This window comes from Acomys minous (assembly GCF_964271855.1).
Source record: "Acomys minous genome assembly, chromosome: 1".
Taxonomy (NCBI): domain Eukaryota; kingdom Metazoa; phylum Chordata; class Mammalia; order Rodentia; family Muridae; genus Acomys; species Acomys minous.
Window position 1 is genome coordinate 184,957,249 of NC_140483.1, and position 17,394 is coordinate 184,974,642.

General features: G+C 39.9%; 1 pseudogene across 1 annotated transcript; it reads right to left on the reverse strand.

Moving 5' to 3' along the window:
- Nucleotides 1–1,904: 1,904 nt before the first annotated feature.
- On the reverse strand, nucleotides 1,905–15,038 carry LOC311607138 (cytochrome P450 2J6-like; annotated as a pseudogene). The gene is made up of 7 exons: nucleotides 15,002–15,038; nucleotides 13,541–13,701; nucleotides 8,649–8,751; nucleotides 7,721–7,860; nucleotides 7,189–7,202; nucleotides 6,750–6,927; nucleotides 1,905–2,226 (listed from the first exon to the last, which is right to left on the reverse strand). The product of its transcript is annotated as a cytochrome P450 2J6-like (transcript).
- Between the last annotated feature and the right edge of the window lie 2,356 nt (nucleotides 15,039–17,394).

A 17,394-nucleotide genomic window follows, 5' to 3' on the forward strand; every position in this document is an offset into this window, starting at 1 on the left:
AATGTTGTAATTATTTCCTTCCTCTTGATTTGGGTCTAACCTTGTGGCTTTTCCAGGCCATCAGAATACAGTGGAAGTTATTGTATGACAGTGTCCAGGGTGGACTTCATTAGACCTGCTTGTTTACATTTTTATAACTGGGGCTTTATCACCACCATATGAGGAACCAGCTGTTTTGCTGGAGGGGTACAGATAATGTGAGAGGACACTGTTGGTCCAGAGCTATTGATAAACTGTCAGTCAGATTCCCTACACATGTAAGTGCCTCTGGGTAACTTGTCTGCCGCAAAACACTAACTGTAAGTAATATTATTTCAGACTGGCTGTTACACAGTCTAAAATAATAGGTGATGCATATTAACTGATACATATGGTAAATGCTGACTTATACATATAAGCTCAATGAAATCGTGAAAAGAGTGTAAAATGGAAGGTAAATTGTAATCTGGCTATAACAGAAATCCAGAGTAGAAGTGTAAAACTTAGCCTTAAGCTTTCTTGGAATATTTTGAATTTGCTTATAGTAAGAAAGAAGATACCAGTCCATTTTCTTTTTAATCATTAATAAGAAGTAGATTACCTGAGATAATGTGAGTCCTGGATAGTTTTTTGTTGTTGTTGTTAATTTGACAGAAGGATTGTACCACAACTGAGGAAATATCTCCATAAGATTGCGTGTAGACAAGCCTAAGTAGAGTGCATTTTTCTGATTAGTGACTGGCACAGTAGTCTACCCTTCGGCAGGTAGACCTGGGCTGTTTAAGAGGGCAGACTGAGCAATAACGGAGATCAAGCCAGTGAACAGCATCCTCCCGAGGTCTTTGTTCAGATTCTGCATCCAGGCTCCTGCCTTGAGTCTTTGCCCTGGTTTTTCTTTGTGAAGGGGTATAAAACATTAGATGAAATAACCTCTCATTCCCCAAGTTGCTATGGTAATGATTTTTTTTTATCAGAGCAATAAAAAACAAAGATAATTACTTGTTAACAAAATATGTAATCAAAATTGCAACACAATTCTGAATAACAAGATACCAGTGAATCACTGATGATGATGATGATGATGATGATGATGATGGTGATGATGATGATTTTAATCTTAGGACTAGTGAAAATGGGCAAAGACTTTTTATGACAGGAGAAAGAGGAGCACCTGTAGGAAAGAGACTTTAAACATGTGAAGACAAAGCGTCTTATATTCTCTTGTCACAAGATGTTCTCACTCACGTTAAAGGCTCAGTAGACAGAGGCACTTGCCACCAGAACTGACAAAACAGGTTTAATGTATTTGACCCACAAGATGGAGGGAGATAATTGACTCTCACAAGCTGTCGTTTGATCTCAAACTCATGTTGTGGTATGTGTGGCCCCTCATGTATGCACCACTCACCTCAGGAGATAAATAAAAATGTAAAGGCATAAGCGTCTGAGATTCCTTCCAGCACTTTTGCAGCAAACACCAGGGAAGTTTCTCTGAATTTCATTTTACAAGCAGCGAGCAGAAGGAGGTTCAGCTAAGCAGCGTGGTTGCAACCATGTGCTGGAATACAAAATCTGAGACTGGCCTCACCATAAAGACTGGAAGGAATCCCTATATTTTATAGCATTTGTTTTTAAGAAATGACTTAGCCCAAGTGAGGCCTTTCATGTTGTTACCATGCATATGTGTTAACTGGATTTTAAAAGTGTAGTCAAAGCTTAGAGTAAGAGTTGACATCTAAAGAAACGTGCATAAATCAGAACATGATCCAGTTCAGCAGGTGCCACTTGAAATTGTGGTCCCTTACTAGTACTCCTATCTACTTCTGAGTAAGAGGTAGGAGAGCCTCCCTTTGAAATAACTTGGGACATTGAAATACTCTATAAATATATTATTTCTTTTCCATATTCTAGAAAATAAGGCCAGAAGGAAATACGGGTGATCGGAAGCAGTCCGTGTTCAGGAAATGCTGGGCAGCACTAAGAGTGAGGCGAACTCACAGGCAGGGCCACATGGAGAGAATATAACTGAAGCAGAGGACTGCAAGGAGAAGAGGGCAGAAGAGCTACAGCAGAGCATGGAACCCTCTCCTCCTCATCACAACTCACCCATTGGGAGCAGCAGGAAGGGTTCTCTCTTCTTAACCTGTCCATTCACAAAAGAAAACGCTGTGGATTGAAGACATCTGCAGTGTCCCACTCTTTGGGGTCCCTGTGTAGTGCCATCAAATTAGTCAGGATCATGGTTCCCCAGAGAAGGCAACAAAGCATCAGAGATTGATATGTGGAACACCCTCAGGTGAGAATGACTCTCAGTGTCCCATCCCTGAGACTCTTGACATCCTGAAATTTTTTGCTTTCACCAACCCACTTCTTAACTGTCCTTTGAACTCTCCACACATGACTTCCCTGTAATACATTGCAGTAGTGGATTGCAATAGGCTTGTAGGAATTTCTATCAGCATATTAGACTACTCTGTTACAGAACACAACTGCTTATCAGAAAGAGGTTAGTATACACATGTCCAGGGAAATGACCTGCAAGCAACCGGAAGAAGATATTGAGAATTCTGCTCACAATAGTCATGTCCATGGTACCTCTACTTCTCCGTTCCCTTCCGCACCATGTTAAGGAGACAGCACATACATAGTCACACCTCAGCTAGCCAAAGATTTATTGATAAAACAGAAGGCATTCTTGTCTGGGACGTACATGTATAATCTCTGTCATGAGCCTTTCTCTCATGCTGCTATTTCACTGAGAAGTCTAGGCCGTTCATTAAATCTCTCTGTATTCTACTACCTCGTTTCCAGTTTTTCAGTTCCACCTTAGATCAGTCTTCCATCCTGTTCTCCAAAACTCAGACAATCACCTATCAGTTTTGTCTTGCTCCTCACTCCACATTGTCATAATACACAGAGAAACAGAGTGCTTTCTTCTGGGAAGTCCTCATGAATTATGAGTAGGTATTCTATGTTCTCTGTCTCCTCCAGTCCCATTTAAAGGTTTTTATGGATTTAATGAATATTGGCTTGATTTATAAAAATAATCTCAATTCTCGGCACACTTAATTTTATTTTATCTTCATTTGGATCCTATGAAGTGGTTTGAGTAGAGAAACTGCAGCTATGAATGGCTATGTAGTTTGCTCACATAGCTTCAAAAATCATAATTGGAATCAGGCCTACTTGCTGTCAAAGCCATAACATTTAGCATCTCTTGCACGCAGCCATATTGATTTTTCAATCCCCAGGGCAGGAGTTAGAGCTGATGTAAAAAAAAAAATCTGTGGGTGGCGTTTCACTGGGTGGCTAGAGTCAGGTAAATGTATAGGAAAAATGCCAACAGCACCTGGGTAACCCAGAAATCAGTTTCCAGACAAGACCTTTTCAGTACAAAGGGAGCAATAAATAAAGTGGATGCTCCTGCGATTCTAAAGAGAAGGTGTCTGTGCAGTGATGAGTGAATGAGCTCTTCCAGGTCTCACGCTGGAGAGTCTCCCCAAGAAGATGCATTCTAGGGTCTCAGATAATTAATCTAGACTCTCAGGGCATGGATCGTGGGCAGCAGGAACGGGAGCTTCAGCTCTGTGTTATAGAGAGGGAACACCAGTGGCCAGGACAGGCGTGTGGCTGTATCATCAGCGTCCAGTCTGCGGCTATGGACAGGACCATAAGGATCAAAACGGAAATGAGATACGTTACTGTCAAATACAGTAAGAACTGTGGGTGGATCATGGGGCAGCATGAATCCTCAGAACAGGCTTGGATCAAATTCTATCTCTTGTTACTTCGTAGAAAACAAACTCAGTTTTCCTAAAGCTCAACTTTCCAATCTAGAAAATGGTCATTCATGGTTCCTCTGAAAAACTAGGAAGATGCTGTAAAAGACATAAAAATCTACAGCCCGTGATGATTGTTTAATAGATCTCGCTCCCTCCCTCTCTTTCTTATAATTAATATTTCACATTAGAATGGCTTTTGTGCTATTTTAGGGTGTAAGTAAAATCTGGAACTGTGCCCACGGGAAGTTAGAAACACAAGCCTCACTCTGGTGTTGCTCATGTTCCTCAGATGGTTTTTACTGTCCTCTGAGAGGCTCCACCTAGCAGCAAACGGATGCTGAGACACGCAGCTACCAAGAGACATTGTCTTAGGGAAGTTCAGTAGGCATGTGGGCTTTCTGAGAGCTAGTCTGGTATTTTGCAAGGTCTGTACCATGACTCACCCCCAGGATTGCTTCCAGTCCTGACATCCCTTGCTTTCTGCACTGCTGCACCTCCCAAAGCTCTGGCATGGCGTAAATCTTCACTTTCTGGGTATTTGCCCACTCTCAAAAAATATCCTACAGGCTCTTTATAAAGACGCACTGCTGTTCAGATGAACTAATGATTTCACTATTCCTACTAATAGCTTTATAAAATTTCTGACTTGATTCAAACTATTTTAGAAGTAAAAGATAAATATTTGATAGAAGGCTTATGGCTGCAATAAATGTTTTTTGTGAATTTCCAGGTGCCTCACTAGGAGACAGGCTTGATACAGATTTGTGGTCCCAGATAAGAGATGGCACCAGTGATCCTGGTATATATACCTTAAGTATATACAAGTTGGTTTAAACTTCCCATGAATCAAAAATACAATGGGACTGCCAAGAAATATCTAAATTAAGTATAAATCTTAATGTCAAAAATTACAAACTGTCCACTTCCTGCTGCTCTGTCTTAGTCTGTTCCTCTCTCTTGCTCTCCCTCCTCCTCTCTTCCTCTGTCTCTGTCTGTCTATCTATCTATCTATCTATCTATCTATCTATCTATCTATCTATCTATCTATCTCTGAGCCCCCCTTTTCTTCTCTCGCCATGTACCTATGATAAACCTCTCAATGTAAAAAATTACAAATCATTTTACTGCAATTTCTTATACTTTGTCACTTTATGGCATAAAATACTGTCACTCTAAATTTACTTTGTTTGAAATGAAAGGCAGAAAAAAATATTGTCCCAAGCTCACTGTAAACTAGGAGATAGTTGGATAAGGTGTGGCCAGGTCAGTTCTAATTGAAAAGACATATATTTTTGTAACCTTTTGGATCCTGTTAACCTTTTGGCCTTGTCAATGTTTGTCATTCTGAATATCCTATTAACTTATATCATGGATACATAGATAAGAAATGTTTAGTTTTAATGAAAAAACATATAACCTGTTGCATATTTGAATTCATATGTTTTTATAATTAATGTCTTTTTGACTATGAGGTACTTTTTTGTCTGATGTCTCAGAAGTATAAAAACCATGAGCAGACAACAGAGTTGAAGTTTGTAAGTGCATCCACCTTTCCCTCTTGAACACTTGTGTGTGCGTGGGCTATTTTCTGTCTCTATCTCTTATTCCTTATTTCACTGTAGATTCACAAAGGAGTTAACAGACTCAAGGCTCTACCGTCAACAGGCATATTTTAGCTTACCTGAGATCTCTGCAAAGAGGCCTTTCTACAGATCAAAGAGTCTCCTTTTACAACTTCCTGCAATTTTTGGCTAGAAGTCCCTTTTGCCACCCTGGCTGTGGGGGGTGGGGTGGGAGAGGGAAAGTGATCAGTTTAAGTTTTTCCTTCTGATCTCTGCCTCCCTGCCTCCGTCCCCCTGCCGCCCTGTCCCACCCCCAGTTCCCTGCCCCCCTGCCCTGCTGCCTCCCTGCCCTCTTGCCTCCCTGCCCCTCTGCCTCCCTAACACCCCCACTACCTCCCTGCCTCCCTGTCTCCCTCCCCTCTTCCCTATCCTTACTGGGTGCCACTTGCAGTCTCAGACTTTGAAAACGTTTTGAATTTAGGTATAGAACAGGAGAAAGAAAGGTCAGTCACTAACTGATCCAGAAATCACCGACCCGCTGCATATACCTGCCTCAGTTCCCTTCCCCCTGGAACTGCCAAAGCGGGTTTGGGCACACAGCCAAACACAGGGTGGCGCTCACAGAGCCTTGTGGAAGTATGGGGGAAGGATAGAAGGACCCAGATGGGGCAAGAACTCCATAAGAAGTATAAACTAACCTAGACCCACAGGGGCTCACAGAGACCGAAGCACCAACCAAAGAGCATATGTAGTCTGGACCTAGCTCTCTACACATATGTAATTGATGGGCAGCTTGGTCTTCATGAGGATCCCCTAGCAAGTGGAATGTGACATGAACTCTGTTGCCTGCTATTGGACCACTTTCCCTTAATGGGGCTGCCTGGCTTGGCCTCGGTGGATGTGCTCAGTCCTGAGGTCTGAAGTGCTGGGGTAGGTTAATATAAGAAGAAGGAGGGAAGGAGGAAGAGGTGGGAGGAGAGGAAGGAGGGGGCTGTGGTCTGGACACAAAGTGAATAAATATTTTTTAAGTGTGTTTTACATCTTAAAATTCTGTCTTTTGAGGATTGTAAAGAAATTTCTAAACTCAACATGGCAGTTCTTAGTCTCAAGACCTGCCCAACTGAACAATGTCTGACAGAGAACTGATGCCACCTAGGTGCTCAAATTAGGACAGGACAATGATGAGATTGTCCAAGGGAAATGAAGCTAGGTTTTACCTAAATATGTTTGGTCAAAGAACCTTCCATCACAACACCCAAAATTATGTGTCAATAACCATCCAGATATATGAAGAGTTTTATCAGATGTCACTTTCCTTATTGAAATGATTTCTTAGGACTTGAATACCCATCACCTTTAAAGCTTAGGTTCTGAAGTTGATGTCCAAGACAGACTTGGGTATTTGAAGCTGAGAAGACATAGTTGCCTTTGGCAGGTGGAATTCAGCCAAGTTGGTGTCAATTGTCACTTCCCTGGGAACATTCAAGGGGATGATGTTACCCATTCTCTGTACCTCGTGGATGACAACATTGGTGTAAAGCATGGACTCTTGGTCAGCCAGGCTTACCTGCCTCTCACAGCCAATCGCTCTGTGAATCTCTGTACTTTTTGTGAGATAAAACAGGAGTGTCCATTAAGTTTTACATTCTGTCTTCATGTTTCATCAAGTGTTGTACTAAAATTACTAAATAGGTTATGGTATATAAATGAACTTTTAGTCATAATTTGGAAAAAAAGTTTCAAGAAATGAAAAATATTCCTATCCTCATCCGCTTAAATCTTCAAAAAACTAGGAGGAAGAAAAGAGAAGGAATGTGTGTTTGACATTATTGGTGTCACTAGTGCTTATCTTAAGGTGGTCGTACCTGATATGGCTTTTCTAAAGGGGAGAGAACTTAAGCCACTGCATTCTTTGTAGAGGGAAAATAAGGTGTTTTGAAATTGAGGGAAGAGTAAGGGCAGTTCCAGGAGAGGACATGTAATGTAGCAAGACTAGGTTAAGTGGCTCAGGCAGAGAAGTGACATCGCAGGATGTCAGAATCCATGCTGGGGAGTTTGCACAGCACTCAGAGGAAAATGCCAACACATAGCTTAAAAGGAAGGGGACACCAGTGGGCGCTCATGCAGTTTTGGCACTCTTGCCTGGAACCTACCGCCATGCCACTTGACTTTCCCCATTTTCACCTAGACTTCAAGGTTTTTAAGGTGAAAGCCTCTGTAATACCTATACGCTGGGCGATCGTGGTCCTGATGAAACATGTTCAGGATATGTCTATTCCTACGTTGACACAGCGTCACAGCTGTTCCAACTTTCCCCACTCCACCATTGCCATCTTCTGGTTATAGCAGACACGCAGTTTCTACAAGCATCACTCTACCCTGTGCAGGTCAAATTACATACTCACCTTGGACTTCTGGGCAGAGGGCCATGCATAACAGAGCCCAGCACAGTCTCATGGATGTGGTCTCTGTGTCAGCAAAGAAGAGGTCCAGACTGCTGCAGATGAGGTTTTCTTGACTGAAACTTGTAGCCTTGTCTGGGTACTAGAAAAGACAGTGTGCAATCATTTATCCATAATGTTTTGTTTGTCTCCACACAGACGTTCTTCACCATGGGAAGTGAACGTAAAAGGAAACAACCACGGGGAGTTGGGGTGGTGATCTTCTGGATGACGTCACATGGAAGCAGAGGTATCACAAATGCCTTTCTTTCCCAAGTGCTCAATAAAGCTTCCAGCACCAGGGTGAATGGAGTCATTTTCTTACACTTGTAAATTCTGAGAAGCCATTGGAATAGAAAGAGAATGTGCCTTTGACAGACTTGGCTTTTGATGTCAACAGTATCGCTTGTTAGCTTTATGACTTAGGGAAAGTCACTTTAAACTTACATTATTCAGATTCATCTTTTATAAAATAGGCATAAGACACTTTCCTTGAGAGGACATTTTAAATTTTATGAAGTTTTAAAATCACATAGCAAATAGTGAATGACTCAAGTGTTTTTGTAAATATCTGAAGTAATAGTTAATTTCACTATGTGCAGCAAAGCCATTAGTGTACTAACTTTTATAATTGAACCCCCTGATTCCATCAATTATGTCTTATTAAATCCCACTATTTTTACCCTGCTTCTGGAAAAAAATCTGCCGTGTTGTTTTAAACCATGAAGCTTGCAGTAGGCTGTTGTAGCATCAAACTATTAAACCTCTAATTCTTCTGTAAGAAGATGGTATGTGCAGCATCTTCCTTGCCATTTGCATTTCCTTTAGAAGAGCATCAATGAAGTCTCTTGCTTTTCCAGGATCCTAGTCTTTCCAGTGTTTGCTGATTATGTGAGAAATAAACAATTTCTGTATTTCCCAGCTTCTGATAGTTTTTTGATGTGGTCCAGGAAGAAATTTCATTGTCCATAGGAAAGCACTGTAAAGCTGAATGGGAAAATGAGACAATCATGGAGATACAATGGCATAAATTTCCACCTTTTAAGTCAGTCTGGTCTTTCCCTCCTTTTTTCTTACAGCGAAGAAATGAAGGTTTCATCCCTCAGCTGCATAGTGAGCATTTTAGTTCCACCATAGAAAATGTACTGAGTCTCAGATTCCTTCTCCTTATTGCGTTTGATTGCTCCCTGGTACATGGTACCACTGCCTCTCCTACCTGGAGGCTGGCATTGAATGCAGTAGTTTGCGAGTTGTAAGCTCAGGGCCAGTTTGTAGTCTACAGGACATCCAGAGAAAATATGTGACAGTTTAAACCCCTGAGTTCAGCCCTGACTCAATCCTCCATTGCATTCTCTTATACCCACAAGTCCAGTGATTAAGGCTCTGTAGAGTTATCCCTTGAGTACCACTCCCTTCTTTCTTCCAGTGTTTTTCTCCATGATCCAGTATCCTCTGTGCTTGCATCTAATTTTAAACATTTGCAGCGGTAACTTCCTGTACCCAGAAAGCTTTCCTGTGAAATCCACATCAGCCCTGCTCCTGTTCAGCTGAAGCCTCTGTTTGTTTCACCTCCTTGGAACTGTCTTCCTGATGATCCTCCAACTAATAGGCATCTTTTCACCCTCTCTCTCTCTTCCCCTGCCATGATTTATTTTCCTCAGAGAAATCATCAGGAACAACTGTGTTTGCAGGTATACTACTTTACCCCTGAATTATGAGGTAGTGTAAAAGTAGTTTCAATTGTACAGGAGAAAAAAAAATACATTTTTAAGCGGCCTAAGCAAAACCAGTTATTATAAGCTCCTTTGGTCAATTATGACTTGACATAATTTCTTAGACACACATCACATTAGTCCTAGTTAACCTCCCCCTTCGTGTGACTATAATAGTCTGCTTATTCCACATCCAACTGCTCTCAAAGTCAACTCAGCCACAGGAGCTGGCAATCAGAATCATGAAAATGTGTTTCTTGCTTAGTCTAGATGGTATTTTCCTTAGGGCAGTTGATCCCCCCTTCAATTTCTGCACTTAGAGGTAAGCCCATGACAATTCCAGCTTTTCCACAGGTTCTCACAGGCTCCTCCCTTTTCTTATTGGTTTGAGTAATATTTTTGGTGATTTTGTAGGACCTATTTTGTTGAGCTGTGTCTCCCCTGCCACATGCACCCAAACCTGACTTTTTTGTTGTTGTTGTCTAGGTATCTCTGGAAAGAGAGTATCTTGTCTGTGGTCACTCTCTAGAGACACTTCAGGAATAAATTAGAGAAAATCTCCATGTGTAAATATTTTTTAAAAACTAACATCAAAACACTTACTTCCAACTGATCACCTGTGAAATTTAAGATATTGTAGTAAAATGTAACACAGGATGATAGAACCAGCAGTTATCAAGTACCTGGGCAAATACAAACAGACATTGTAGAAAGCAATTACAATTAATGTCTTTTCTGCTTCAAAACTAAAGAAACAAAATGCTTAGAGTTGGTGTTCTGGAGATTTTTATACAGGTGTAAGGAAGAATAAAAGCAATAATATTAGAAGTAGAAAGCTTAATTCTGCACTTTTAAAATATAAAAGGAACGATTTAGTAATGTAAAAACTTAAGGCAAAACTAAATTAACAAAATAATCATTATATAAACATATATGGAAGCTAAAATGAAGAAAATATTGACTAATAATAAGTAATAAAGTGATAAAATAAAAATAAAAAGTCTTATGTGTTAGTTTTCATGTGGCCAACATTTTAATAAAAGCAAAGTAAATAAATGTGTCAAGAAAAATACAATGACGATCAAATTGGATAAAATGTTGGCATGGAGACGTAGCGTGTTTCAAACAGGTGCATTTAAGATCAATCATTTCTCAACTCTAGTCAGAGAAAAGGGAACCTTCTACCCATTGCATATGGTGATTAACACTGAGGCCAACTGGCTGAGATGTAAAAAATAAGAGAATAAGAACACCCACACCCAAAAGGACACGCATATTACAGCCTCTGCTCTCCAGCCCCAGAGGTCACTGCAGCAGAGGTAGTAGAAAAGGTGACAGAGCCAGACACAGCAGGTGATTCAAGGAAGCGGTGTCCCTCAGACACAAGAAGGCAGCTGCGTGGAGGAACTCGCAGTGGGTGCGCCAGCAAGCACGAGGCCTGTGCAGGCATGAGCAGACCACATTCAAGCATGGAGAGGGGAGAGAGGCAGGCAGAACAACACTAACCCATATCAGAAGATCTACTGTCAATAACAGCAAAGAAGGCAAAATGTGTAGATATGGAAATGAGGTGAATCTGGAAGGAGTTAGAAGAAAGGGTCAATGTGATCAAAATACATTGTAAGAAATTTTCAAATAACTACTAATAAAAACCCCTTAAAGACAAAGAGTTTGAGATTGGAGTGGTGGCAAGCAGCTTTAATCCCAGCACTCGGGAGGCAGAGTCAGGTGGACGGCTGGGAGTTTGAGGTCTACAAAGTAAGTCCAGGACGCCAAGGCTACACAGAGAAATCCTCTCTTGAAAAAATTTTTAAATAGACATAGAATTTGAATACAAAACAATAAGAAATAACTACCCAGAATGCCAAGGAAGATAATTACTTATGTTCACATGAGATAAATTACTTCGTAGGGAAGAAACTAAAGATAGAAATTAGGACCACTAAGAAGTAGTGTATTTGTATGTGCCTAGTAATTTTGTTGTAAATAATATAAAGTAAAAATTCATAAAAGTAAAAGAAGTAATAATTAAACATTCCTACTTTTAGGAAATTTGAGCCTATAGCATACTCTGGCCAGAAACATGAAGCAAGAGAAAAATAATGGCCTAAGAATTAGACATAAGGGGTGGTAAATGTATTGGATTTTAAAGTACTTACTGCATGACTTTAAGAACCTGAGCTCAGAGCCCTGGCACTCACAAAAAGTGACAAGTGTGGCAGTGTGTGCCCAATAGTGTTACTCCTGCAAAGGCAAAGCAGGAGGACCCTGAAGCTTGCTGCCCACGTGTTCTTGTTTCAGGTTTAGTGTAAAACCCTGGATGAAATATATAATACTATGGGCAGTGACTAAGGAACAAATTCAAAGTAGACCTCTGCTTTCTGTTTTCATATAAACATATGTGCACTTACACACACACATACACACACACACACACACACACACAGAGACACATTTGAATGTGAGCACAAATATGTACATACAAGAACATGTGCACAAAATGCACACGTACAGGCACACATGTGCAAAAAATGCATGTGAAAAAAGGTATTATTATTTATATATGCTATGTTTATCTATAAAGTCATCCATGCAGTATGTATATTATTTAAGGAGTTTATCAAAGTAGATAAAACAACATCATTAAACAAAAGCCAAGAGCAAAGAAACAATAAAGAACTGGAGTGATGCAAATTTAAATCTCCTAACGATTTTTTTCACTTTTTTGTGATAAATTGTTTCCTTTGTCCTTTTACATTTAAGTCAAGGGACTAATTGCATGTGTGTTCATGTGAGTATGAGCAAATATGTATTTTGAAATGTACATTTGTGTGTATCTGCATTTATATACATGTTTGTGTATATACATATGATTGCATATGTTCATGCCTATGTATTTGTAAACATACATATATGTGTGCATGAACATATATGTATGTTCATGGGTTTACAGGTGTGTGTGTGTGTGTGTGTGTGTGTGTGTGTGTGTGTGTGTGTAAGAGAATCTAGTTATTTCACTGTCTTTTCAGGGTGTCTCACAGTTAACCTGGGTTCCAAATATCTAACATACACACACACACACACATACACACATAGACACATGCACATACACACAGAGAGAGGGGGAGAGAGAGAGAGAGAGAGAGAGAGAGAGAGAGAGAGAGAGAGAGAGAGGGAACTTTCAAATCTTACTTTTCTTATTTTCTCTGTCATTTATGAAGTATATTTTTATCTATTTAGTTTTCCCATATTGATAGTTTTCTTGGTCTGCATTTCTTCATGGGCTTCAAAATGCTACTTCTACAAAAGTTTAGAGAAGAAAGGAGTAGGGAACATGTACCTTGACTTCATAGACTAAGATGGGAAAATAGACACAAGTGTACAAAATCCCAATCATTGTGGTCATAGGTACTTTTTCTGCCTCAAGCACTATTGTATGATTTAATTCAGAAATATAATTATGAAAGTCTATGCTCAGTCTTCATCCCTAGGGATTCTGACTAAGCGTCTCTGGATCACCCATGGGCACTATAATCTACAAGTCCCTCTCATGCAGTTCTGAAGCAGTGATCTGTGGGAGCACCGTGAGGAGCACGGTGAGGAGCACCATGTGAAAGGAGCCCAGGAACTCTTTTCTACAAAACTCAGTGTATTGGTTCTTATTCTATTGATTCATACTAGCAAAATCTTTTCTATCCTAGGTACTTGGTGCTATGCATACCAAGTACTACTATTCCTATCTCTAAATAGTATTTCAGGTTATTTTTTTTTTACAACAATGTGGGACACATTGTTACACTCTACACCTTCCACAGGGAGATTTTTTTTTTCTTCTTCTCTATTAGGGAGAAGGTTGCAGTTGGGAGAGCAGACATAAGGGAAGGGGAAAATGAGTATGATTGGGGTACATGCTATTAAATTCATGAAGAACTAATAAAAAGTAAAAAAATAAAAATAAAAAATTATATTTTAGAATTTTAAAAATTAAAATAAACGAAGACTGTATGATCAGTAGCAGTCTTAAGATCCGGTACCAAAACATGGGAAGTGATGATTCTGCTTACCTGGGCTGCTACTGAAGGCTGCAAATACATGGTCTCATCCGGTAACTTCAGCAACTCCTGAAACTGATCCTCTGTACACTCAAAGAATTCCTCAAAGATGTTAGAGCAAATAATATTGGAAACTCCATTGTTGATCTTGAAGTGAGAGTCAAAAGGCTGTCCTGGAAGTGGGAAAAGATAAAGATGAAGATGGGTCCTTCAAAATTATTTGTTTCTATTTTCTCTAGAGAGTTAACTCTACATGACATAAAACATACATGACAGAGAAGTGTGTGATAGGCCTTATCCACTGAGTCCTGCATGGGGCTGAAATTTATCAAGGAACCTACCAATGTTTGCAGAGCCAGATAGATGGGAACATCCGTAGTTATGTGGTTCTGAAATGTATGAGAAAGCTTTCTGAACACGAGCCAGTAAGCTAGGCAGCAAGCAGGGCTACTCTGTGGCTTGACTCCAGTGTCTCCTTCAGTTCCTGCTCTGACTTTTCTCAATAATGAAGTATAATTTGAAAGCATATGCTGAAATAAATCCATTCTTCACTCAATGCCTTTGAACATGGTGGTTTTTTTTTTTTTAATAGCAACAGAAAGTAAAGCAAGGAACCTGGATACCTTCAAGCTTTGAAAGGACACACAGCTTGTTGCCAAACAAGTGTACAAACCTCAGGGGTTGCTGATGCCAAAGCCATACTTCAGATCAAAGGCACATAAGCATAAGTCATAATTTATGTCTAGCTAAATACCAGGGGTGTCCTCCTGAAGACACTAAAGTTCATACTCATGACCTTACAGGAGAGCGCTTATGCAAGGAAAACCTGAAACCTTAGATAAATGATTTCTAAAGGGCTAATTGGATGAACATTTGATACAAAGAAACAGAGGAAGAGCGGGGAGAAGATGTAAGTATCCCGTCAGACCATCCTTTGATGGCCTATACAGTACCTTCTGATTATCTTTACTCTACAACACTCTTCAGTGGCCTTCAATGCCAGTGTAGGTTCTTCTTTCCCAGTACAATGACCATTCCTCATGTCACAAACAAGAAGACCTTTCAACCTTACTTTACATAAACTTTGAGCAACTTAGACCTGTTTTAATTGAAATTCTGTTTTCCAATATCATTCTGGACCAATACTTACATATATTTTTTGCTACTTCTCTACAGAAAATCATATGAGTTGAGTTTTTAAAAAATTAGGTAAAACCATAGTTTTCTTATGAACTCAGAAATAAAAAACATCACTCAGCTAGATTAAGAAGCTACTCAAACACTTGTCCTATCCCAAACTTTATCTCAATGAACTTCTTACAATTAGATTGGCCATTCTGAAGCAGTTTATCTTCCTCTAGGGTTTATACTTTGGCTATAAGTTATATTTTATTTACTTGTCCATCACAAAAAATTGTGACAGATTTAATACTTTTAAGACAAATGGCTAATTTGTTTTACTGTGTAACTCACCTAGTTCACTTCTGGGCATAGACACAGAGAATGACATATCCAAATGTCTTAGTTACTTTTCATTGGTGTGATAAGAAACCTAAACCAAGACATCTTATGAAAGAAAGCATTTAATTGGGGAGGGTTAAAGTCTATAACTATCAGACCAGGGAGCACGACAGTAGGCAGGCAAGCACAGTGCTGGAGCAATACCTGAGAGCTCACACATTGAAACAAATCATGAGGCAGAGAGAGAGAGAGAGAGAGAGAGAGAGAGAGAGAGAGAGAGAGAGAGAGAGAGAGAGAGCGCTAACTGGGAATTGTGGGAATTGCATGGGCTTTTGAATCCCCTCAACAAGACCACACCTCCTAATCCCTCCTGAATTGTTTCATCAACTCTTCAGTTCACCACGAATTCAAATATATGAGCCTATGGAGTCTTTCCTCTTTCAAAGCACTATACCTACCATAAATATAATTTCATACCAATGTTTGTTGCTGCTTTATTTATGATAGAAAAAAAAAGGAACCAGATCAGATTTCCATTCATAAAAGAAGAGCAGAGAATGAAAACTTGGTGAATACACAAACTATAATATTAATAAGTCATAAAGAAAAGAAAAGAAAATTTCAGGAAAATGGATGTACTTGGAAAGTGTAATTAACCAAGAAAAGCCAAATTCAGAAAGAAAAAAGAAGTACATGCTTTCTCTCATTCGTGCATGTTAAACTATGGTGCAAACATGTATGTATTTAAACACATAAGTGTGGATATAGTATAGCATTTAGAAAGAAGATCAAGAAGGGGAAATGTTAGTTTATGAGAAAGGAGGGAATACAGACAGGAGGATATCTGAGTCTTGAAAGAGGGTATAAGAACTTGCTTATTTTCTATTATCAAACCCTGAAAGAGTGGAAACCCCCAAGATGCGGTTGTGAACTTCTCTTTTCATCCCATCTCCATTTTTGAGAAATCTAAACTCTTACGCATCTCAGTGATATCTGCTCATGTCCACTCTCTAGCTCTACACTATGCTCCGAAACCACAAACACATCTGCTTTACTTTACACATTTAACGCGTTTCAGGCAGTACTCTCAGTGGCTGAGCTGATGACTTTTCTAGTTACAGTTTCTCATACAACAGCACACTTGGCTTTTCCTAAATGTTCCCCATCAAGAAACAAAGGCAGCTTCCTTTAATGCCAACAGTTCTCAGTGGAGTATCTTACCAATTTTTATACAGCTGTAGATGGCAAGCCATCTTTAATATGCAATGAAAAGATAAAGGACACATCTTACAATCGTCAAGAGACTTACCATTATTACCCTAGATACATTGTCTAAAAGAGCTGATAGCGTGATTCACAGAGTTTTGTTCCAGGTAGGTAAACATTTCCCTGATTAAAGGCAGTCCAGCTACAACCACCACTGAAGATCTGCCCAACTCCAGGCTAAATAAGTTCTCATATTTCTTCACAAACTGAAAAATATGTCAATAGTCAGAGTTGAGCATGCACAGGTCTGAGATTCCAAGGACGTCGGACATCTGCATAGCCAGTGCACTCACAGAGAAGTTCTATGTTATTGGGTGGAGAGGTGAAAACTGATCTGCGGAAATTTTCTGACATCCCTCTGCTGTAAGCAAACTCCAATTCAGTTCACTTCAAAAATAAAATTAACCCTATACAAATTCATTAGTGTGAATGAAAATGAACTAGTGTGCAGCTACTGTGTGTTATTAGTAGAGAAATATGTTGTTTAAGCCACAGAGAACGTTCTCTCTCCAGCCCCAAGCAGATGTGAAAGGTATAACAAAAGTGGATGGTGGAAATGGAGAAATCTATGAAGTTCTGTGGTAGTGTGAGCGGGCCAGCTCATGATGCTTCGTCAACTGTGGGTGTCTAGGGAGTGGGCCAGCTTATGCCTCATCAACTCTGGGCATCTCGGGAAGTGCTTTCTATTGGAGTCTCAGATCCCCAGCTACAAGAAACAGGAAAGTATCACTTTCTTAAAGAGTTCTCTGAGGAACAGTGAAAGTAGCGATGCGATGTGAAAGAGCACTCCACTTACTGGTATAGAGCCCAGCTGCACAGATTCCCTCCCCCACAGGCTTTTAGAAATTAATGTTCTCTCTTTAGAAAGGTGTTGGGTACACACTCGTGGCAATAAGGAGGACAGGCGCATAGTGAATGTCCAGTCACACAGTAAAGTCACCAACTTAAGGTTCAGTGTCTTTCAAGTTTAATCTAATCAACCGCATAACAATTCTGTAGTGAGAATTTTCTTTATCTATCCAAAAAGGTAAGAAAGAGTTGCAAGTAAAGGAATGTAGCCAAGGAGGCAAAGCATTGACTGGCAAGTGGGAACCTGTTAGATGCTGTGTAAGACTTGAAGACTAACATATGACCGTGAG